A 23,751-nucleotide genomic window follows, 5' to 3' on the forward strand; every position below is an offset into this window, starting at 1 on the left:
GGGTTCTGTGTCGGCTCGTAGCCGAAAACTAGCTTTACTTTGTTGTCTGGGTCAAGTTTGCTTGCGAGAGACAGAGAGAGGCATTGAAAGACTGCTCCAACAGAACTTATTGTTTTTGGAGGAAAACACGAACACGGTGTACAGTCGAGTCTTAATAGCTTACTTACAACTGGGCTTGTCAGGCACTCTTCTTGGCTGCAGTGGTTGTGCTCGATGACAGCTCGTACTTTTTCTCCCTCCCTCGCTCACAGACACATAACGGGTATGGCAGTCCATTCTCCCTGCAGCACGGACTACACTGCCTATGATGCTACATTCTTTAGAGCTATACCTGTAGCATTCTGCCTATTAGCTTAGCACAACAACAACAGGCGCTCTCTCACCCAGGAAACACGCAGCGAGAGAGCGTCACCCTGTAACCATGGCAACCGTAACGCTGCCACCTGGAACAACAGAACGTAGCTGTCAAACAAAACCCAAACAGTCCTGACCCGCCACAATATGAAACAGGGAAGTACCGCCGTGTAATCCATTTATTTCAAGAAAGTAACTGTATTCTAAATACCACCTTTTTAAACGGTAACTGTAACGGAATACAGTTACTCATATTTTGTATTTTAAATACGTAACGGCGGTACATGTATTCCGTTACTCCCCAACACTGTAAATTGGTCATGTGATTTTGACTCCGGCGAGTCCAGCGACCCCAGAGGGTTAATTATCAGTTAATCTAATTTAAAAATAAATCTTAGTCTACTAATACGGTGGACGAACGGCTACGCGAGGGCAGGTTTTAGAAGTGGAAGGTCCTGCATTGAACAAATATTCACGCTGAGATCAATTATTGAGCAGAGCCTCGAATTCCAGCAAAGGCTGCTCAAGATCACATATCGGGATCGCGTTACCAATGAAGAAGTATATTGGCATGCAGGAGTAGAGCCGCTCCATGTCCAAGTCACCAAGCGTCGGTTCAGATTTGCTGGTCACATCCTTCGGCTACCTCACCCGAGACCTGCCCGTGTCGCGGTTCTGTGGAACCCAAAGAATGGAAAGAGACGGCGAGGAAGACCCAAAATAACATGGAGGAGGACTTTCCTTGAAGATTTACGTTCAGTCGAACTGTCATGGGATGAAGCAACAACTGCCGCGATAGACCGAGTTCGATGCCGTTCCCTTGTCGCCCGATGCGCCGATCTAAGTCTAAGTAAGTAAGTCTACTAATATGTAGCTGTGATGCATTAATAATAATAATAATGATGGATTTATATAGCGCTTTTCAAGGCACCCAAAGCGCTTTACAGTGCCACTATTCATTCACTCTCGCATTCACACACTGGTGGAGGCAGCTTCGGTTGTAGCCACAGCTGCCCTGGGGCAGACTGACAGAAGCGAGGCTGCCATATCGCACCATCGGCCCCTCTGGCCAACACCAGTAGGCAGTAGGGTAAAGTGTCTTGCCCAAGGACACAACGACCAGGACAGAGAGCCCAGGGATTGAACCGGCAACCTTCCGGTTACAGATACGCTTCCCAACCCCCTGAGCCACGGTCGCCCCATTAAAGCCTGACACACAGTAGCTTCCTCCTCTGTGCAGTGGAACTCCGATGTTGTTCAAAAACTAATAAAAAAGAACAAAATGAGTTCTACTGTTGGATTGGTAATGTAGCTTCAAGGAGATTTATTGTGTTTTTATTCTTCTTCTATCCACATGTTTTTGGACACTAACACAAATATAGTGATTTTGCCTCTGTGGACCACCACAGTGAATTTTAAGTCAACGAATCAAAAATTTGCATCATCTGTTTTGGAATTAAAGCCATTTCTATGGCTGCACACTCCAACTCTAAATACACTTCCTATATATTTGGTACTTTTGTTTTACTTTTGATAGTGCACGGTATACATTTTTATTTCAGTTCACATGTTCATTCTTTAGCAGAGTTACGTTAGAGTAACTTTTCTAGCTTCTATATGAAAAACAAATTTAAAAACTGTTACCTCTAAAAACAAACCCATTTAAAAACATTCCAAATAAAGTAACAGACATATATTATCCACTACTAAACATGATTATGCCTATTACAGTTCTGGGCAAAGTCTCGAGCCACCCCTTCTTTATATTTTGCTTCCAGGAAGCCAGATTTCCATGTAATTTTTTGTTGTCTTAAACAACTGTTCAACAGATTTTGGTCTTTCAAAGATGAGATCTTTGTTACTAGCAGCCAGCCTGGCAACAAACAGATCATTTGTTCCCATCTCTTTTGTTGAATCTGCAAAAAAATTGTCCAACACAACACAGCTCGACAAAATAAAATATTAAATAAAAATAAATAAAAATATTTTTGCACCAACAAGGTGATTAGCAGAGAGCTATTAGCACACCACATCTCAGTATGGTGTACAGTGTGCCCTTGAGCATTTTAGGCGAGTGAAGGACAAAGGAAGAAGGAAGAAGAGGCAGGCCTTAAAAAAAAATCTAGAGCAGATGAACAGTAACGGCCTTAAGAAGAATAAGCTACTCTCGGTTGCTCCCTTGTCACAAAGGATTGCCACAGCCGGTAGCTGTACATATTTGATTTGGCAGACACCGGAGAAAAAAATCCAGCCAAGTTCTCATGCAGGAACTGACGAATGCGTATCGCCCTGCAGTCGATCCACATACCGTTCACTTGTGGCTTGTGAGAAACGGTCTTGGTTGTCAAGAAGCCATTCTTAACCTCCTAGGACCTGCCGTCCACATATATGGACATCACATTTTGGGTTGTGCAGACCAAAATACTTAAACTCCTCCACTTGGGGCAGGGTCTCGCTCGATCTGGAGTGGGCAATCCACCCTTTTCGGCTGAGGATCATGGCCTCAGATTTGGAGGTAGGGTGAGAAGTTCAGCCATCCGGGAGGGGCTTAGAGTAGAGCCGCTGCTCCTCCACATCGAAAGGAGCCAGCTGAGGTGGTTTGGGCATCTGACAAGGATGCCCCCTGGGCGCCTTCTGGGCGAAGTTTTCCGGGCATGTCCCACCGGGAGGAGGCCCCAGGCAAGACCCAGGACACGCTGGAGAGATTATATCTCTTGGCTGGCCTGGGAACCCCTTGGTGTTCCCCCGGATAAGCTGGAGTGAGAGTCTAAAACATGGTGGAGGTTCTGCCATGGGTCATGGTTGCACTTCAGCCAGTGGTGTTTGGAACTTATCGAAACTGTTGGAATTATGGATGCAGAGAATAAACATCAGGATAACATCTACCTGGAAACAGCTTCATTTGTCTCAGTGATTGCAAACACACTGCCAATGCAGTAAAAGCACACCTGGGTAGAAAAACACACAATGGAAAACTATTAATCACGGATTGGCCTATAGAGTCCCTATAGAGCCGGGACCTCAGCAGTCGGGATCATCTCGACTGAGGATGAGATTAAAGCCGGCCAACATTTAAAGAAGCGGTTTGGACTTGGACTATTCCTGAAGACGACTTAAAGAAAGGATACGAAAGCTTGGCTGAGAGAATCAGGCTATGCTGACAGGCAGACATACGAAACACTGACTGTCAGGCTCATTATGCTGCATTTCCGTTCAATAACTTACTGTACTTCTTTTCCATTTTTCTACCAAAATATAAATAAATGAGGGGTAACTCAAGACTTTTGCACAGTACTCTCCAGCCAACAGTAGCACAGCTATCAGTCTTAGCCTTAAAGCACTGCAGTCTGTGTCTTTCTTTTTTATATTAGAGAAAGAAAGAGAGAGAAAATGAAGCAGTGCAATGTGAAACATTATTGCTCCTCTGAGATAAAATCAGGTTTTTACAAAGCGAGGTCTGCAGGTCAGCAACATCTTTTTTCAGTTTACTCCAAGAAAAACACTTTTTGTTAATGCCTCCTGCCCTCTGGCTGTGGATCGTGTATGGTGGGTAACTGTCCTTCGGATGATTTGACAACTTAACACCAACACTTCTCTCCTTGTTATGGGGTCACAGGTCAGGTTTACTGCCCCAGGAGGGGGGGGGGGTCTTATTGAAGGCTGCTAGCAGATAAACAACAGGAGGGACAGAAAGGTGAGGAGAAATAGGTCTGCACTTCCTCAGAGAAGCAGAGAAAGAATCTGGTGGATTGTGGGTGTCTGTGGAGTGGCTGAGGAGTTGCGTCTCCTACTTGCACCTCCCCCCTCCTCCTTCTCACTTCCAGAAGAGGATGAATTTTTATGTACTTTTTAATAGATAGCGGGTATAGCTCCAGAAAGCACAGAAACTGTAAATGTTTACCGTCACCATCAAAATTTTCCATGCACTCATCGTGGGTCGTGAGTGTGGGTGGAGAACGCAGCACAAAAGTCTGCTGTAAACTGGAAATGTTGTCGCCTTTGAAGTGGTTGCTTCAAATTCAGGGTCTACTGGAGGTCTGCTGCGGTCTTCAAAGCAAGCATCCGTCTGCTGCGTCCACACGGCAAAAAAAAAAAAAAGCAAAAAGTCTGAGTCACTCTATCAGTCTGCTATCAGTGGGAATGATTTATTCACTGGTATCACTGGGGTCAGAAAAGTTTCCTTTCTTGGCACTGGATTCGCTCACAATTCAGTTAAATTCTGTAGTCTGTTTGGAGGGAAACCAATGTTAAAAATAAAGAGTAACAATAAGAGAAAAAGTTAAAGGACAACAGCTGCTCGGCTACTTGAAATTCAGAAAGCAGATGATCCGTGTTTGATAGCACAGCAGAGGATCTCTCTCCATCTCTTTCAGTGTAAACATGCTGTGCCCTCTGGCTCTGCACTGCCCACCCACATGGACTGCATAAATAATATGACAATTGACTTGCAGAGTACAGAATCATGCACACATTCACACACAAGAGCGCTCGTGTTTGTTTCGCCGTGCTCTAGCCGCCTCCACACTGCACAGTCATATCCACAAAGTCCGCTTCTGGACAGTACAGCAGGTCAGAGGTTTTATTAAGACTCTTTTAGAGCCCCTCCGCTGTTGTACACTCGCCTGCTATTTCTGAGCAACTTTCCGATGTCCTCTGGAGCAGGCCTACCTATACATGTATCAAAATGTAATTACTTTCGTACTACTTCAAAATACTTCTACACCCTCTGGAAAGATAACAAACTTCTATCCCAAGTGCTGCAGCTATAGACTAAATATAAACAAAGGATGGAAGGTGGAAGTGAGCTAAAACGACATTCTTTCTAATGGCCAGCAGGGGGAGACTTCTACAGCTGAAAAGAGAAAGGCAGATTGTGCAGATGAGAAAATGATTTATGACCACAGCAAACATTTTCCTAACGAGTTTATGGTCTCAGTCACTAGATTCTTTATATTTCTTTTTAATTTATTGCCCCATTTAGAATAAAATGGCCGATAACACACAGTATGCACACAGAACGGCTAGTCTGCGATTAATTAGTCAGATCTCAGATCCAGCCCGTGCACAGTTCTTCAGGCTGCAAAGTTTTCCACTAACATTCAAACTCAGTTGGCACAGTAGAGACTATTCAGGGTTTTTCACAGGGGACCAAAAACAGATAGAGCTGGCACTGTTAATATAGCTCCATCGCTTTGATAGTCCACACTTCCTCCTTTAAAGATATTTTATTGTTGACAGAAAAGCTTCCACACATCATACCATCTAGCTCTGAATCGAAAATCGAGGATTTTCTACTTTTAATCTTTTCGTTGCATGTGGAAAAGGTTGTTTTTTCTTTTAAGTGGCACTTCTGAAGAAGCCGCTCACTTTAATATAAGCTCCAAACTGGAGAAACACCACAGGGTTTTCGTGCACCGTAGACAGTTTGATGTATTCCACGTTCCATGTCACATACTGAATATATCTGGAACAGTGCGGGGAGAAGTTTCCGACCGAATAAACCTCAACGCTGATGGTGCAGTGCCAATGCAATGAGTAAGGAAAAGCAGCACGCCACAATAACATGAGACCAGAGTTGAATTCCAGTATTTAAACAACCCGATGATCAGATTCATTGTTGATCTCTTGGTGCATCTCCTTTGGGCTGCGTTTGGCTCCGTAATGTCGTCTGTGGCTCTGTGCAGGTGTTTTAGCCCTATGTGGTCCTGTTCCATTTATAGTTGCTCCTCTTTGTAACCACTGTGTGTCCCCTTCTGGTCATTTATTGTCCCTTTGCAACTGCTTCATCTCTCTTTTTGGCCGTTTTGTCTTTGTGGTCAATTTACATACCGATGGTTTCGCTTTATGGCATTCTGTGATCAGTTAGTTTTTCACCAGCAAGAGAGAAAACACGACCTCCTCATGGTCAGTGTGGGATTCCCATTGGTTGTTTATTGTCTATTTGCAGCAGCTTTATTTTGCATTTTGGCTGCTTTTTCCTGCCTTTGTGGTCTGCTAAACTGAGCTTTGACTTCAAATAAAATAGTCCCAGAGCTCCCAGATGCTTTGGATCCCAAAGGAATTCATTTTAAATGTAGCAGCACTGTTGTGTTTGTGTGAGCTGGAAATGATTTGCCAGTTTAGCTTCATTTAAAGTTCAATCTTGCCAATGAGTTAAATCAATGGGAATGGTGTTACACTTAAACGGTTTATTTTCACAAATCACAACTTTCCAGGGTGCAGAACACAAACATACATGCTGCCAGTGTTAACTCTCTGTGCAGTCCTGTCCTTCACCTTAACAGGGTCTGAGCTCATTACTCAGTGATGATATGACAGGACAGCAGCATTACAGCCTTTGAATGAGCCACGTGATGTCTAAGGTACACAGATGATGGACGCACCATCGTTCAAAACTAATGTACTGCACGAACACAAGTCAGAATTTCACCAAACTCATGGTCAGCCAAACCGCCCTCATCCAACCTTGGAAGCTCAGCAGGTCAGGTGTGGTTAGTTCTTGGTTGGGAGACTGCCTGGGAATACCAGATTCTGGAAGCTTGTCCCGTCTCTTCTCTTAACCGTCGCCCCTGACTGGTCACTGCAGCTCCCCCGCGCTGAGCCTCGTTTTGCCAGAGGAATTGAAGGAATCTGAATTGAATCCGGAGTCGCATTCTAGGCGTCCCTCTGAAATCAGGATGGATTAAGGTCCTAACGGTTACATTTCAAGACTCACACTTTGCAGCTCACCTTCAACATCAGAGAGCTTTTGAATCTCCATGAACTTCAGGAGTGCATCGGATCTAGACCTTCAGAGGCTGTGCTCTAATTCACCCTGAAGGGCAAAGGTTAGTTGGGTTATACGGTCAGTGTTCGTTACACACTCAGTATCTTAGAAAGTCAGACTTTGCACTGTCTTTGCACTTCTTTCATGAATGACAACAGCTTCTAACAGCCAATCCAGATAATTCTCTCACTCATGACAATTTCAACAAGATGTTTACGGTGCTGACTAATAGGAGCACAGAGCGCCCTTCCAAGGCACAACAAAAACATGCAAACAGTCAGACAGCCTCTGCTGTCCTCTCGGTGTGAGCAAGTCCTTTTTGTTTTGGTTTTTCCCCTTTGATGGGATTCAGCATGATGGATTTAGTATGTCACACCGTGGCTGCCTAAGCCCATCATACCTATTTCAAGACGGCTCAAAATCCATGCCTGGTTAATTTACAGAGGAAGATTAGCCACCACAGAAAGAGCCATGGGTAACTGGAAGGCTGGTAGTTCAGTCTGTGTGCCAAAAAAAAACCTCGGGCATTCACTGGAGTGTGAATTATAAACACAAAGCACTTCAGCATATGTATGGGTCAATGTTGTAGAAGGTGATTTGAGTACTCAAGTAAAGGATTATCTACCAGCTCTGCTTGGTACAGATGGTTGTTCTGTTTGTGGCGTTCCCAACACGTGATGCTAACAGGGAAGTTACAGAGTGCCCTCTGGTGGGAAAACTACACATCAACACTCATGACCTGGTGAAAAGCCCATTGAACTCTGATGTAGTTCAGGAAATAGTTACTATTAGCCAATAATCAATTGGTTGGGCTTTAATATTATTATAAAAAATAATTAAAACAAACACCCACTGCACAGTTATTAGTGATAGAGGCCACAGCATTTTAGCATTGCTATTGAGCTAAACACACTAAACACTGTTGGAGCCAGCCTCCAGTGGGCAGTAGAGGAAATACCATTCTTTGTACTAGCTTTTCAGTTATATCATTCATAATTCTAATTCGAAATAATGTTGTATGGTATTTTGTCCAAAACGCTCATCCCACTGGGAAATTGCGTCGTTGAGGCACCAAATTGAATCCACTGTTTGCTAGAAGACTAATGAGAGCAAAGATAAAACATTAACCTACAGACCAGACCTTTCCTGGTGTGTTATTATTTACTGCACATCAGGCTTTTCTGAATGTGTGCTCATTGCACTGTGATGTCATGAGACCTCTGCTGGCTTCAGATAATATGGTGAGTCACATGATGCTGTTTGTGTCCAGGACACGTTAATGCTGCAGTGACAGAAGCTCCCTCCTGCTTTCAGCCTTCAATCACTGATCAGTTTGAGGTCTGCTCAGGACAAACTCAATCGACAAAATCAATGTTTCGTCAGAAGTCTGCTTCCTGTGGTTATTCTGTGATTAACTGTCCTTTAACTCTGAACATCCTGGTCAATATTATTCTTGAACATTTAGCAATTAATTTTTTGTAATTGTTCTCCAATCGTGCTCTTGCATTTCCAATGAACTGTACTCTTTTTTTTTTTTTACTGAGATAATTATAAACTGGATTATAGAACTCTTTGTTTGTATAGAAGGCTGAATTCTTTTAAGTCTTGTATGAAGATTTTGTATCAATTATTAGTGTGATTATGCAAATAATTCTTTGCACTGCAGGAATCGAATGTATCATTTTCCAAATACAATTTTCACATCTTCAAATTGAAGGTTTATTTTCTGTGAATAAATAGTGCAAAAAACCCACAAATATTCTACTTTTATTTATTAATGTATTACAGAAAAAAACTGAGCCAGAGTTGTCAGGACCTGTGGGTCCTACACAGCATATGCTTTTCTTTTCAGAAACTGCTGTTTACATGCAAACAGAGAAAGCTGCTTTCTTCTATATCTGATAAACTGCAGTTACTGATTACTGCTTCTGTTTGTGCCTCACTGATCTTTCCAAAGATGAAGTAGCAGTTCTGAAATGTTAATGTGATCTGCCTGTAAGCATTAACCTTGAATTAATGTGACTGCTGACTCGACTTATACTGGATGTGACTTACAGTGAACTTTGCACACATATTTTTATCTGGCTAACCTAAGCTAGTTTGCTTATTTCTAGAACAGTTGTATTCTTTGACTTTACTAGCTGTGCAAGCTCCACAGTTTAAAATATTATAGTATTAAAATATTGCTTACTTATCGTACAATAGGCCTTTGTGCAGTCCCTCAATTCATCTCCTACCTGAAATAACCTGTTTTAGCTCCTCTCTCTTTAAGGCCACCCTTAGGGTTACGGTTAGGTTAGAGCTTGGTCACAAACAGTTCAAGAAATTTGAAGATGCCCCCTTTTAAATCAAATCTTTTTACCCATATTTTGGCCCAATTTTTCTTTTCTTTCATCTTCCACATCTTCAGTGAACCACTCTGTGGTAGCGTTAGGCTCCATCCTCGATGGGCGGGACCAGAGATCACAGAAATTTAATATTCAGTAATTTCATGCAACTACAGACAAAATAACTGCTGGTGACACCAGGCCCAGTTTCCAGGTGAGGTAATTAAGCAGCTATCAGAGAAATACATGATACCGACACATGGTTGACACATGACCTTGTTGTAAATATATACAAGAGGGTTACCCAGGCAACAAGAGCCTGGAATATCTGCAAGCGACCAGCTGTGAGCGATTCCAGTGTGGACACAGCTTTAGGGTTAGGATGCATCTTACATACATAATAAAGTTTAGTTGTGTGAAACTGATTTTTCAAACCAAGAGTCTTACATGCATTTACATTCAGTTATATCGGGTGCCTGAAAATGGCACACTGTATTAAGCATCAGCACCCAGAAACATTTCTTCTGATTGGCTGAGCCTTGTAAACACATGATTTAGTGAGTCCACTTGGGTTCCACTGTAAGGTTGGGCGATATGTAAAAATCGTCAGTCCAATAACCGACGACAGGCGATATATTCACGCATGAGCAGACTTTTTGATTGGCGGAGCAATGTAATCATGCACATGCGCGTTTACAACACAGAAGAAGTCCAAACATGGACGAACTAATTGCCAAATTGCACCCTGGAGGAGAGGGCGCAGATATAAGTGGACTGTTAGCTCAGCGAGGAGGTCGTAGACCAGGGGTGTTAAACTCAAATACACAGTGGGCCAAAATTCAAAACTGGAACAAAGTCGCGGGCTAACATTAATATTTATTGAAATATATTTATTCCTCCAGATATAAGAATGAATCTCTTCTTATGGACTCAAACACGTTTTGCTGAAAAACTGAATATGGAACAAGCAAAGCTTAATACTAAACAATATATATATTAGCTGTGTAATACCAGTAGGCTAGCTCTAATAGTAATTTGGTATGGCCCGCAGGCCAGAGTTTGACACCTATGTCGTAGACGGAGACAATCCATAGGTTTGATGGAAAATGCATGAAAAACGTTTCCCATTCATGTCACACATGGCATGGAAACATCTGTGTATACCGGCCACGAGCACGCCTTCAGATTGGCTAACATCGTTAACCACCTGTGCGTGCTGCTAAAACCTGATAAACTGCTCGTTTTCCTGTCAAAGAATTTATACGTTTGGTTTGGAGGAAATATTTGACCTTTTCTTGTTTGTTTCAGTATTAATGTATCTACTTTTTGGATTATTCATTTATTTATTTATTTATTTATTTATTGCACTGTGATGTGCAATAAAGATGCGCCAAATCGCACAAAAGACTTTATGTCTGACATTTTTTTCTTATGTTCGCTGGAAGAGACATTTCTGTTCGCTTCAACGAACATTATTAGCAAACTTGCTCATGGGCAAATAAATAAATCGCCTTTGTAAAAATGATCGACGATAGCCTCAGCCTCGTCAACAGTCGATATATTCGTCCAATTGGCCAACCTTATTCTACTGACGGAAAGCTTGCCATTGGACAGTGAGCGAGACAGTCTGCGCAGACATTTGTGGCTATGACTGCGCAGACGTTACAACCACACACGCTCCCAGGCAGTGGATCTCCAGCTGTCCATGTCCAGCCTACAGAGTATAATCCAGGTCTGAGGTTTCTGCTCTGATATTGTGCAGATCCAAGATGTTTTTGTACATACGGTAATCTCAAGATCTCTCTCTTTGGCCCTGCTGAAGATAAGCATCCACCGCTGTGACAGTATATATATATCATAGCAGAAAATAAAGACTAGCACAATAGGTTCACTTTCACCATAGAAGACAAAGCTCTGAAAGCAGTCACATGAGCTGTGAAGATTTAATCTAATCTTTTTCTCTACCAGGCCCAATATAATAAAAACGCTCAAGGTTAACGCATTATTACGCTGTTTGGAAGCTGCATCATGTGTTACCTCATCAGTGAAGAGTACAATCTTCCTTTGCACTTATTTTCACTCACATTAGCACAAATTATGTAACAGCAGTCCAATGCCGAAAAACCATGAAATGTAATTTCACCCCGCCCCCCTTCGGCCGCTGATCTACGGGAGTCCTGTCGCGTCCCGATGAATCACAAAGTGCTGAGAGGCATTCGTTTGCGGAAACGTCAGGATGTGATTTTGAGATTGCAGCAATTCCTCAGTTCAAATGAGAAAAGAAGAGAGAGAAAGGGAGGGGAAGAGACTATTTAGAGAGGAGAAGTGGAGGTAAATGATTAAGTATAGTTGTGAGTTCATTTTCCCAGCAGAGCCCGGGCTCCATTTCTTTCCATCCACCAACAGAGATTTATCTCTCTGACAGCAAGGGGTGTGTGTGTGTGTGTGTGTGTGTGTGTGTGTGTGTGTGTGTGTGTGTGTGTGTGTGTGTGTGTGTGTGTGTGTGTGTGTGTGTGTGTGTGTGTGGACAGTGAAAGTAGGTGCTGTGAAGAGAACGAGTGGCTCACATCCATTAATAACAACTTTTCACTGTAAGAATCAAATGTTGTCGCTCTCAATCTTCGTTTGTCACTTTTACCCTCCTTCAATCTTCTCCCCTCATTTCTCCAGCAGTCACAACAAATGTAGTAGATGGCTTCATGGGAGGGCGTCATCATTTACTCTCAATGAAGAAGAGGACAGCAAGGCACAATGGAGAGGCGGGCAGAAGTGGCGTTCACAAAGGGTCTTTTCAAACTGACTCTCGTGTCTTTTACTTTTCAAAGAATCAACGTGGAGCTGGTTAGGTAACCAAAGAGAAGTTCATCTGATCATTAATATTTGCCTTTTTCAGGATCACATTTATTTTGCCCTCAAACAGATGCTTACGTGCTTTAACTATAGTTTTCTTGTCACAAGCTTCCAGACAGGCAAAACTACTATAAGAAGCATTGGGCTAAAACCTAAACCTCGATGGGTTTGCAATAACCTTGTGGATATTTGAGATTAATGAAGTTATTGACATAAGGTCACCATAATGTTTGGTCATGCTACAGTCTCACAATTTCTTTTTTTGTCTTTCAGCAGCAAAATAACTTCAATGCTAACTGTAATGTTAGCAAGCTGCATGGGTAAGGTGGAAGCAATGCAACTTCTTAGCAGGACAGTGCTTTCAAAACTGTAAGCAGTCCACTGGGGCCTCAGCTCCTCAAATCCTGGGTCTATATGAAGAGCCCGGTGTTCACTCTGGTGGCCAACAGTAGATCATTTGGCTACAGAGTTAGCTCCTGTTAGAGCAGGGCGATATGACAACAAATATTTATCACGATATACATTTGAAAATTTGCAATAACGATATAACTGACGATATAATTGACACTAGACAAAATACTTTACAATTGCACAACTTTATTAGTGCAAAAAAACCCCATCAGTGTATTTTCACTCAAACAAGCAGCTGTTTTTTTATGTGCATTAAAGTTATAAAAATTTAACAGTGCAAATGCAAATTCCTTGCTGACAGTTTAACCAAAAGGCATTTCCAGACATATCCTCAGCATAACCATGTATAATATCCACAAAACTTAAAAAGAGGTCATACACACACAATACGGTAATATTATGTTGAAGCACAGTACGTATCACTCCGCGAGGCTCCTGCCTACGATAGCCGTAATGCTCCGACAATCCATCAAGCGGTGCGGCTTCATAGCTTAGCAAAGTCGTACTGAAACATTTGACAGATTTTCGAGCGCTGTGTACATAAAATCGTTTCGAGGTCAGTAAGCACAACCAGAATTCATACATAAGGCACACGGGATTATAAGGGGCTCTGTCGACTTTCAGAAAAATCAAAGGATTGATTTTAAGTGTGCCATATTTTCCAAAAAACACGGTAATAACGACGACCCGCTAGCATGCTCTACCAAAAATAGTGCTTTGTTGTGTATCTGACGGACGAAAGCTAAACCAGTTCCACACTAGGGCTGGGTATCGTCACTGATTGCTAGAATCGATTCAATTCCGATTCACAAGGTCCCGAATCGATTTGATCCACAATTAGATTTAATTCGATTCAATTCAATTTGAATCTGGGAAATTTTTGACAGTCAGAAATATTATAATTCAGATCAGTACATTTACATATTTTTGTATCTATAAAAAGGAAGCTGACACACGCAAGACTTTATCAAAGGTGTGAGCATCACAGCAGATGCATTTGTGTCAAAGTAGCTGAAGATAAAACACAGAAAAACATGAAGGTGATTTTTCCTGGCCTGGGATTTTATAAAAATATTCTGCAGTACATCAAAAACGAAAGAAAACCATAATCAACACATGAACATTACCTCTGAAGTTACAGCGGTTTTATTAGAGACACGGCTAAGCCTTTTGCATTTTGCATAATTTTAAAAAGTTTAAATTTGTTCAATATTGAAGGCAGAAATTAGGTTTTCTAAAAAACGTCGTCTGACAGCCTGTAAACAACGGTAGACTTGTGCGTAACAAGCAAGCGAATAATGCAGAAAACAGACAGACAGGGAGAGACAGAGAGAGAGAGACAGAGAGCTGTGCATGAAGTGTGATTTTATCATGGAGAAAGCAAAACAGTAAACGTCAGAGGGAATTCATGACAATGTTTATGTGAAGCTTAGTTTGGATCTTCTTTTGCTGCTGGATCGGCCAGTATTGTTTGGAGAGAGATAAAACTAACAGCTTTATGATCAGCGCAAAAAGGGCGTAAACACACAGTGCGGACCCGCGCTTTCAGCCCCGACCGTCAGCTGAGAAAGGCGACATCTCACTGATTCTGATCCGCGGGTCCGCACTGTGTGTTTACGTCTTTGTGCAGAATCCGTGTACCTGCTCTCATTTACTGTCTTAGCTGTTTGGTGGTTGTTGAAATTTTGTGATCTTTCACCAGAGATTCTGGCATTTCGGGCAAAATAAATTTATATTAAAAAATCGATTCAGGATTTTAATGAATCAATTTTACGTTATCCAAGCCAGAATCGATTTTAATCGATAAATCGATTATAAAAACCCACCCCTATTCCACACCACTGAAGTTGCAGCATTTTTACAAACCAATTCTGGTTCATCCGTTTCATTCAACGATCCGCTTTCGCCCTTCTTATTCTCCGACATGCTTTTTCCGCCATGTGCGTATGAAAACAAAGGCATTGCGCATGCGCGTTTTACCCATATTCTATCGTGATATTTCATTTTCTTATCGTTGCCCAACATTATATCGGTATTACCGTGAACGGTATTCAATTCAATTCAATTTTATTTATATAGCGCCAAATCACAACAAAAGTCGCCTCAAGGTGCTTCATAGATACAGAGAAAAACCCAACAATCATATGACCCCCTATGAGCAAGCACTTTGGCGACAGTGGGAAGGAAAAACTCCCTTTTAACAGGAAGAAACCTCCGGCAGAACCAGGCTCAGGGAGGGGCGGCCATCTGCTGCGACCGGTTGGGGTGAGAGAAGGAAGACAGGATAAAAGACATGCTGTGGAAGAGAGACAGAGGTTAATAACAGATATGATTCAACACAGAGAGGTCTGTTAACACATAGTGAGTGAGAAAGGTGACTGGAAAGGAAAAACTCAATGCATCATGGGAATCCCCCGGCAGCCTACATCTATTGCAGCATAACTAAGGGAGGATTCAGGGTCACCTGGTCCAGCCCTAACTATATGCTTTAGCAAAAAAGGAAAGTTTTAAGCCTAATCTTAAAAGTAGAGATAGTGTCTGTCTCCCGAATCCAAACTGGAAGCTGGTTCCACAGAAGAGGGGCCTGAAAACTGAAGGCTCTCCCTCCCATTCTACTTTTAAATACTCTAGGAACAACAAGTAGGCCTGCAGAGCGAGAGCGAAGTGCTCTAATAGGGTGATATGGTACTACAAGGTCATTAAGATAAGATGGGGCCTGATTATTTAAGACCTTGTATGTGAGGAGCAGGATTTTGAATTCAATTCTGGATTTAACAGGAAGCCAATGAAGGGAAGCCAAAACAGGAGAAATATGCTCTCTCTTTCTAGTCCCTGTCAGGACTCTTGCTGCAGCATTTTGGATTCGCTGAAGGCTTTTCAGGGAGTTTTTTGGACTTTCTGATAATAATGAATTGCAGTAGTCCAGCCTGGAAGTAATAAATGCATGAACTAGTTTTTCAGCGTCACTCTGAGACAGGATATTTCTAATTTTAGAGATGTTGCGCAAATGGAAGAACGCAGTCTTACATAGGTATGATATGGCCCAGCCCTAGCTCCTGTAAGTACATAAAAATGGTCAACACAAACTAGGCAATGGAGTGGCATTAGGTGTTGGTGACATGGTTACCAGAAGAAAACGCCGACCCTACCAAAAGATCTTTAAGGAAAATAGGAGATATGACTTGAATTTGTGTTAGCAAATTTGCAACCTTTATGCTCCATAACACACTGTACTGATAAAAGCATCCAGTTAAAGAACATAAAAAACATTTATAGTGATTACAGATCAGTGCAGGTAATATCTAGACTCTACTGGATGGCACAGATCCAAGTGTAGTAGAAGCCGTGTCACTGCAGGAATAGCATCTGTCCAGGCATTTAGACTACCAACACTCTGGCTTTATTGAAAAAAACAGAACCCACAGGGTTCCACAGTCCATGTAATGTCAAGCACAGTCTGTGATCCAAATGCAAACAATGGGTGTGTTCCTCTACCAGAAACAGATGATTTATAAACCTTATAATGCAATGATTAACACTGGGCAATAAAAAAATCAAAGTTTATTCATAAAATCAAAGCAACCTATAACCTCATATATATACACACACATGAGGTCAGTCCCTAATTTGAAGCCTTGGTTGACCTTTGCACCCTTTCCAATACCCCTGGGGCAGAACAATGGAATCTGTCGTGGGAACCCAAACACAAAAGACCCCACCATAGCCCAGATGACCCCATCAGCACACCACATCACTTCTAATGTCTGCTCTATATATCTGTCCAATCAAAGCCAAGTTTTAATGGACAGAGGTCGGGGGGACTGACCTGTGGTCACATTATTTCACCCCTGTTCACCTCTGTCTGTCCACTTTCACCATATCACCAGTCTTTGGACAGCTCGTGCGTGCATGTGTGTGTGTCTCAGCTCTCATCTCTGGTTGCAGCAGAGCACATCAATCGGTCATCGGTCAGCTTTGGTGTCACATTTCTGCCCACAGCAGGTGCACACACTGACCTGACAGTCGTGCACATTGTCACAGTAACAATGATCATAATGTATGACATGCTTGTGATGCCACATGCAGTGAGAAAGCAGCCAATTGTGTCGTTACAATGACAAAGAAATGTGCTTTCTTTCTTTCTTTTTCTTTACTTTGGATTTTATCTGTGATTCCATACAGTTTCTGTTTCATTGACCACATTATCTCCTCATTCATTTAGGAATCCTTAGTGGTAGCAATTGGGAGACTTGCTTCTAAAATGACTGTAATGATACAGAATATGGTGCGGCCACATTCTTCCTGACCGCTCGGCTCCGACTATGCACCTTTTTAGTTTTTTAATTATTTTTTGCTCTGGTGTACAGTCCAAAATCCTCTAGTTTTATCGTCTACGACAGCAGATCACTTCATCGGTCATTGTCACATCGGTGACAAGGTTGCACATTTAATCTTGGACACTTTTAAACTCGACCCATCCTGGCTGCCAGAGATACTACGCAGCGCAGACAACAACAAAGGATGGGCCGCTCATCCGAGGCGTAGAACAAAGAAACGCGCTGGCGTTCGGAACAGACTGAGACAGCAGGCGCATTGCGCACCACTGCCCAGCATCCTACTGGCCAACGTACAATCGCTGGAGAACAAGCTCGATGACCTAAGAGCAAGAGTCACCTTCCAACGTGACATGAGGGACTGCAACATTCTGTGCTTCACGGAGACATGGCTGACCCCCAAACATGCCGGACCAGACCGTAACTCTGTAGGATTCATTCTGTGTGCTCCGCGCGGACAGAACGGCAGAGTCGAACAAAACCAAAGGTGGAGGAGTGTTTCATGGTAAACAGAAAGTGGTGTGATGCCAGGAGCATTTCTACTCTTTCCAGCGGCTGCTTGCCACATCTGGAATTCCTTTAGCATTAAGTGCCGCCCTTTCTATCTGCCCCGTGAGTTCCTCTTGGTCATCGCCACGGTGGTCTACATCCCACCCCAAGCGGACACAGGTATGGCTTTGTCCGAACTACATGATGTGCTGAGTTCATTTCAAAACAAGGACCCGGGCGCAGCCCTCATTGTAGCAGGAGACTTTAATAAAGTGAACCTCGGACAAGTCATGCCGAACTTCTACCAGCATGTCTCGTGTCCGACGAGGGGGGATCGAATTTTGGATCACTGCTACACACCATACAAGCAGGGCTACAAAGCTGTCTCACACCCGGCTTTTGGGAAGTCTTACCACAACGCCATCTTCCTCACTCCCCAGTATAAACAAAACATATGGAGGGAAGAAGTAACCATGAGGGAGGCGAAACATTGGTCTGCCCAATCAGAAGCTACGCTACAGGACGCACTCAAAGACGTAGACTGGGACATGCTCAGAGCATGCGCAGTTGACATCAATGGGTTTATGGAAGTAGCAGTAACCTTCGTCAATATGCTAGTGGAGGAGATTATCCCCACTGCGAGAGTCGCCACATTCCCGAACCAGAAACCGTAGGTGGAAAAATCGCGCTGCAGTGAATGCCAGGACCGCCACCTACAATGCGGGTCTCGCCACTGGCGATATGAGGGCCTACAAAGCGGTCTCATACGGCGTGTGGCGCGTGGTGAGAGATGCCAAATGCCGGTACCGGGAGCGCGTGGAGTCTCGCTTCCACCAGGGTGACACACGGAGTATGTGGTACGGACTACGCACCATTACGGACTACAAAGCCAGGGACACTGCGCCGATCAACGCAGACTCTGCATTCACCAATGAGCTGAACCAGTTCTACGCCAGTTTCCAGATTAGCCAGGCAGCTAATGCTAACTACCGCCTGACTACCGAGGACAGTGACGTCATCAGCGAGAGACCGGTAATCAGCATCGCGGAGCATGACGTCCGAGCGGCATTGAGTAGAGTGACCACAAGGAGCGCGGCAGGGCCAGACGGCATCACCGGCCATCTGCTGCACTGCTGGGCTAGCAGGTGTGTTCACTTCCATCTTCAAAGAGTCCCTGGCGAAGTCTGTGGTCCTAGGGCTGTGCAATATGACCAAAATCTCATATCCCGATATAAGAATTATATCGTCCCGATAACGATATAAATCACAAAAATGTAACATTTTCTGTAAATTCTGTGAATCTCGGGCAGCTCGTCTTGCGTGTTTCCAGCTGCGCGTCATGTAGCTGGAGTCGAGTGTTTTAACCGATGCATGAAACGATACATTTTTAGACATAAGTTGTAACGGCCGCGGTTTTCTTTGTGAGTATTTATTACACGGCGTGCTGCGGGGAAAAGCCTGTTCTAACGTTTGAGTCTAAGGTTTATTTTTTAGCACCTGGCGGCTCTTTATTACTTCTCATCCGTAAATAACCTGCTCTTTCACGTGAGTCAGTTTATTTTGAAAAGTCTCAACAGGATCTTGAGCTTTATTGTGAAAGGTTTATGTGGAACATAAACAAGCGGACACACGATGCTGTTACCGTCGTTGTTGCTAACCACAACGCATAAAAACAGGCGCTTGTCCGTCCGTAGTGTGGTTATATTAAATATAAGACAAAGAGAGGACTTTAAGAAATTAATACAGCCACTACAGTGACCATCAAAACGATGAAAAAATATTGCCGTAAACAGTTTATTTTGCGACACCACGAAACAAACGATAGCGTAAAATGCAACGATAGACGTTTTTATATCGTCATCCGATATATATCGTTATATCGAACAGCCCTATGTGGTCCCCACATGCTTCAAAGGATCCACCATCATCCCGGTGCCCAAGAACAGCAAACCCTCATCCCTGAACGATTACCGGCCAGTTGCACTGACCTCGGTAGTAATGAAGGTGTTCGAGAGGCTGCTGAAGAACACCATCTCCTCCTCCATCCCAGACACCACAGATCCGCTCCAGTTCGCCTACTGACCCAAAAGATCCCCAGAGGACACCATTGACCACGTCCTGCACACCACCCTCAGCCACGTGGACAAGAAACAGGGTAACTATGTGAGAATGCTGTTTGTTGATTACAGCTCAGCGTTTAACACAATAGTGCCCAGCAGACTGTTCACAAAGCTGAGGGATCTGTGGTGTCTGGGATGGAGATGGACATAACCCTGTGTGATGTGTGATTCGCCTAATAGCACACGTAACAATCTGGCAAACATTATAGTGTTATATTCAATCAGTAAACTCGTACCTTAAAGCAACAGGATTATAGGCCTATTTTAATTGCTTTAAAAAGCAGGAGCAAGTTACGTTCATTAGTCTTATAATCTGTAAAGTTTCTTTTTTTTGGATAAGACACTTTTGATCTCTGACTTTAGCCTTTGAGGCAGTGAATCCTTCCAGGCATCATTAACAACTTCTGAAAAAGGGACCAAAGAGAGAACGGTCGAAAGGACAACCTCAAGGAACGTCCCAGGTCGTTCCCTAAGCAACAATCTTCAAAGCCAGTGCAACAAGGCACTTTTTAAACTTTGTCAACAACTGCACCAATAAAAAAGAAGGAAAATATCCGAGTTCTGGGGTAAAGAGTACGCTAAAGGAGAAAGTGAGACTGATTTAATGGTGATCTGGTGAGGGCTGGAGGAAGTGCTTGAATCATGGCTTTAAAGTATCTTTAGCTATCAGCAGATAAGGCCATAAATATACCATAAATTACATCTTTTGGATTTTTAATATTAACGTTATGGAGGTGCCACTTATATGCTCTGGGTGAAGAGCTGCAGTTTATAAAGGTACCACATGTCATTTGGTTTATCAAGTGGAAAATTATTGTTGGTTCATTTTAAATTGGAATGGAAACGCCTCCAGATGCCGCCTACGCCCCTCAATGAAATATCCTGAACACACACACAGGTGGAGACAGGACCCCCTCGCTAACTCATCCAACCGCTTTATGCGTTGTGACGGAGCTGACGGCGCACTGGCACATCCTCTCGTTTCGCACAGACTTCAGAGGCAGTTTATTCCCAAACTCTAAATAACCTGCGGGGTAAAGCAGAGGGAGGAGGACGGCACAGTAATCAGGGTGAGAGGAAAAATAAATAAATAAGAATTCAGTGAGTCGTTCTCCTTCTGTTTCCTCTCACTGCAACCAGCCTGAGAAATTAAACCTACACATGGAACACAAAACACAGAGGGCTTCATGTTGACATGATGGTAATTATGTTTCTAAGATGGGGGAAAAAAGAAGAAGGGAAAAAAGGCTAATCGAAAGCAAAGCCATTTTGCAAACGAATCAAAGTGGCTGCGAAGATGCCCGAGCTGATACCGGGAGAAAAGCTCAATCAGGGGGCCAAACAGTCATGAACGCCTCCTTTTCATTTCTGTTTTAGTTTACCTCTTATGAGTAAGTACATGGAAATAAATGGTTGGAAGAAAAAACCTCCAATAGACAATCAGGGAAGAGCAGAAAGCAGACAGGACAAAACACACACAGGAGAGAGTCCCAGTGTTGCCAACTCGTCAGTCAGGAAAATCGCTATTGACTGTCCTAAAAGTCGCTAGAAGTCGCTAAATGACGCCATTGCCTAATTTCCATAATTGGTCATGCTTACGTTATTGTAACCCAGGTTGTAGGAGAAAGAAATAACACCATGAGAGAGACATGAAGTGAGTAAAAAACACGCTAAAAGCACTTTATATTTAGAACTACAAATTAAATTTCTTTTAGCAATTATCGTTTTTTTAACGTCTCAATTCCAACCCTGCTCCTCTATCTGGACTTGGGACCAGGAAAAGTGAAACAGGCACTCTGGTGGAGTTACACACACACACATGGACATGTAGGGGTGAACATCTCCTGCTCTGTTTTTTTTAAAGAAAAATCTGAACAATAGAAACATGTCAGTTATCTGACCAAGTGAAAAATAACTGTATGGTTTACACATGACACGTGACTCCCTAACTGCTAATTAAATTCAAATTTTCATAGACTTAAACTTAATTCTGTTAAATGAGTACTATATTAACTATAGTCAGAGGTCAGGGAGCAGGACTGATGTTGTTTGTTAGCTAGCTCCCACATTAATGTTGCAGCTCTTTTATTAGCCATAGCCGCTACCTGAGAGATGACCACTTTGGGTAATTGCAGATTAACATTCATGACAACTGTTCAATACTTTCATGTTGTTGAAACAGGAGCTAAAATGCTCTATTGTACTATGAGGTCTTTTAGATGTGATAACAGTGCATCAGTGCTCAGGTCTAACTTGGTGATGTAAATCTGCCTAACCAGACAGTTAACTGTGTGTGTGTTGGCTATCATTCACGATAGCCAACAGGCTACTGCAGCTGCTGCCTGTTTCATTAACAGGCGAGAGAGATTTGAGATATTTACCACCTGAAAGGTAATCTGGTGTCAGACAGCAGGCGGTTGTCCTGTGGTGCAGTCTAGCATTATTCAGTCAGGGCACTGAAGACCACTCAAGTAACTGATTAGTGGTGCTAATGATTTATTCTTAACATTTAGAGTTACAGCTTCTAAACTGGTGTCCAGCAGTTTCATTTAAGAACTTTTAATAGCATTTTAATATTTAATTATTGCTATCTAATTAATGTGAAAAGAAAAAAACACTGAAACACACCACATTTAACTCCTCTGTCCAATCGGGACTGTCAGGCTATGAGCATGAGGTATGGTTGTATAGTTTCAGACCACTGGGATAGCCAACAACTTATTATTTTGCTGCTGCCATTAACCGTTTGGTGGGAAATAGGATTATGACACTTTTGTGTAACTGATGATCTCTCTTTTGTCTTTGTTGTGGGAGGAGCCTTAGCGAGTTCTGATGGGAGCATTGCTTTAATGCAACTGTGGCTCATGGAAGGCATCCAGATTGCAGTTTAATAATACAAAGTACTCAGCCTTGTTGAAGTTGCTGGCTGCAGTGCTGGAGGGTGCCCTACCTGGCAGCTCCATTGTCCTACTGGGATATTTCAATGCTCATGTGGGAAACGACAGTGAGGGCTGGAGGTGAGTCATCTAGAGCAGGGGTGTCGAGCTCCAGATGTGTCCGTGATCCAACACAGCTGATTTAAATGGCTAAATGACCTCCTCAACATGTCTTGAAGTTCTCCAGAGGTCTGGGAATGACCTAATCATTTCAGGTGTGTTGACCCAGGCTGAGATCTAAAATCGGCAGGACACCGGCCCTCGAGGCCTGGAGTTCCCCACCCCTGTTCTAGAGGAACGGCTTGCCTGATCTGAACCCGAGCAGTGTTGCATCATTGGACTTCTCTGCAAATCAAAGTTTGTCCTTGATTAACACCATGTCTGAACACAAATGCATTCTTTAGCGCACAGCAGAGTGGCATCAGGACACTCAGTTGCAGGTCGATGATTGTTTCTGTAATAGACCTGTGGCTGTGTGTTCTGGACATTTAGGTGAAGAGAGGAGCTGAGCTCCTGATGACCAGCTGGTGAGGAGTTGGGCAGGGACACCCAAAACATACAGAGAAGGTAGAAAAATCTGGCAGAGGCTGGGATCCATAGGATTGTTAACCCCAACTTCAACAGTATTCTGAGGAAAGCTGGTGACATCAGCCTCTGGACATGGACCCTGTTTACAAACCTCAAGGTAGCTGTCATGGTGGTAATCCCTGAATGGGTTGGTGGACACTGGAGGTGAAGGGAGCCATCAAGCACTAGAAGGAATCCTGGTTGGGCTTAATTAGCCTGTGGGACACTGGATGCAACTGACCTGTGCTAAGAGGCCACGCAGAGTGTTGCGCTCTGGCAGATGTTGAAGCAAAACCTCAGCTGTGGAGTTTTTGAACTTCCAAACAGGACAGAGCTATTACAGCAGTTGCAGTAATTGAAATCTTCCATTTGTAGTTTTTCTATCTCATTTGTAGTTTTTTCTATGCTGGTGACTGTTTCTTTTGTAAAGCTAGACCCGAACCCTTGTTGGCAGATGCTGCCTCTGTTACTTTTTGGGGGAAATGCAGCTTTAAATGCAAGTTTTAAATGTAAAGATTCAAGATGTCTACAGTTTGTGTTATCCACAGACCTAACAGCATTTACCCCAAAACTGCTCCAAGCCAAAATTGTAATTTA

At 43.1% G+C, this 23,751-nt stretch overlaps 1 protein-coding gene and 1 pseudogene across 1 annotated transcript in view; one reads left to right on the top strand and one right to left on the bottom strand.

Annotated features, from left to right (window-relative positions):
* Positions 1-23,751, bottom strand: part of large2 (LARGE xylosyl- and glucuronyltransferase 2) — a 131,096-nt gene that overhangs the window by 52,130 nt on the left and 55,215 nt on the right. The window lies entirely within an intron of this gene.
* LOC148106494 (uncharacterized) lies at positions 17,396-18,205 on the top strand (annotated as a pseudogene).

Source organism: Neolamprologus brichardi, chromosome 1 (assembly GCF_056152115.1).
Source record: "Neolamprologus brichardi isolate AB-2024 chromosome 1, ASM5615211v1, whole genome shotgun sequence".
NCBI classification, from domain to species: domain Eukaryota; kingdom Metazoa; phylum Chordata; class Actinopteri; order Cichliformes; family Cichlidae; genus Neolamprologus; species Neolamprologus brichardi.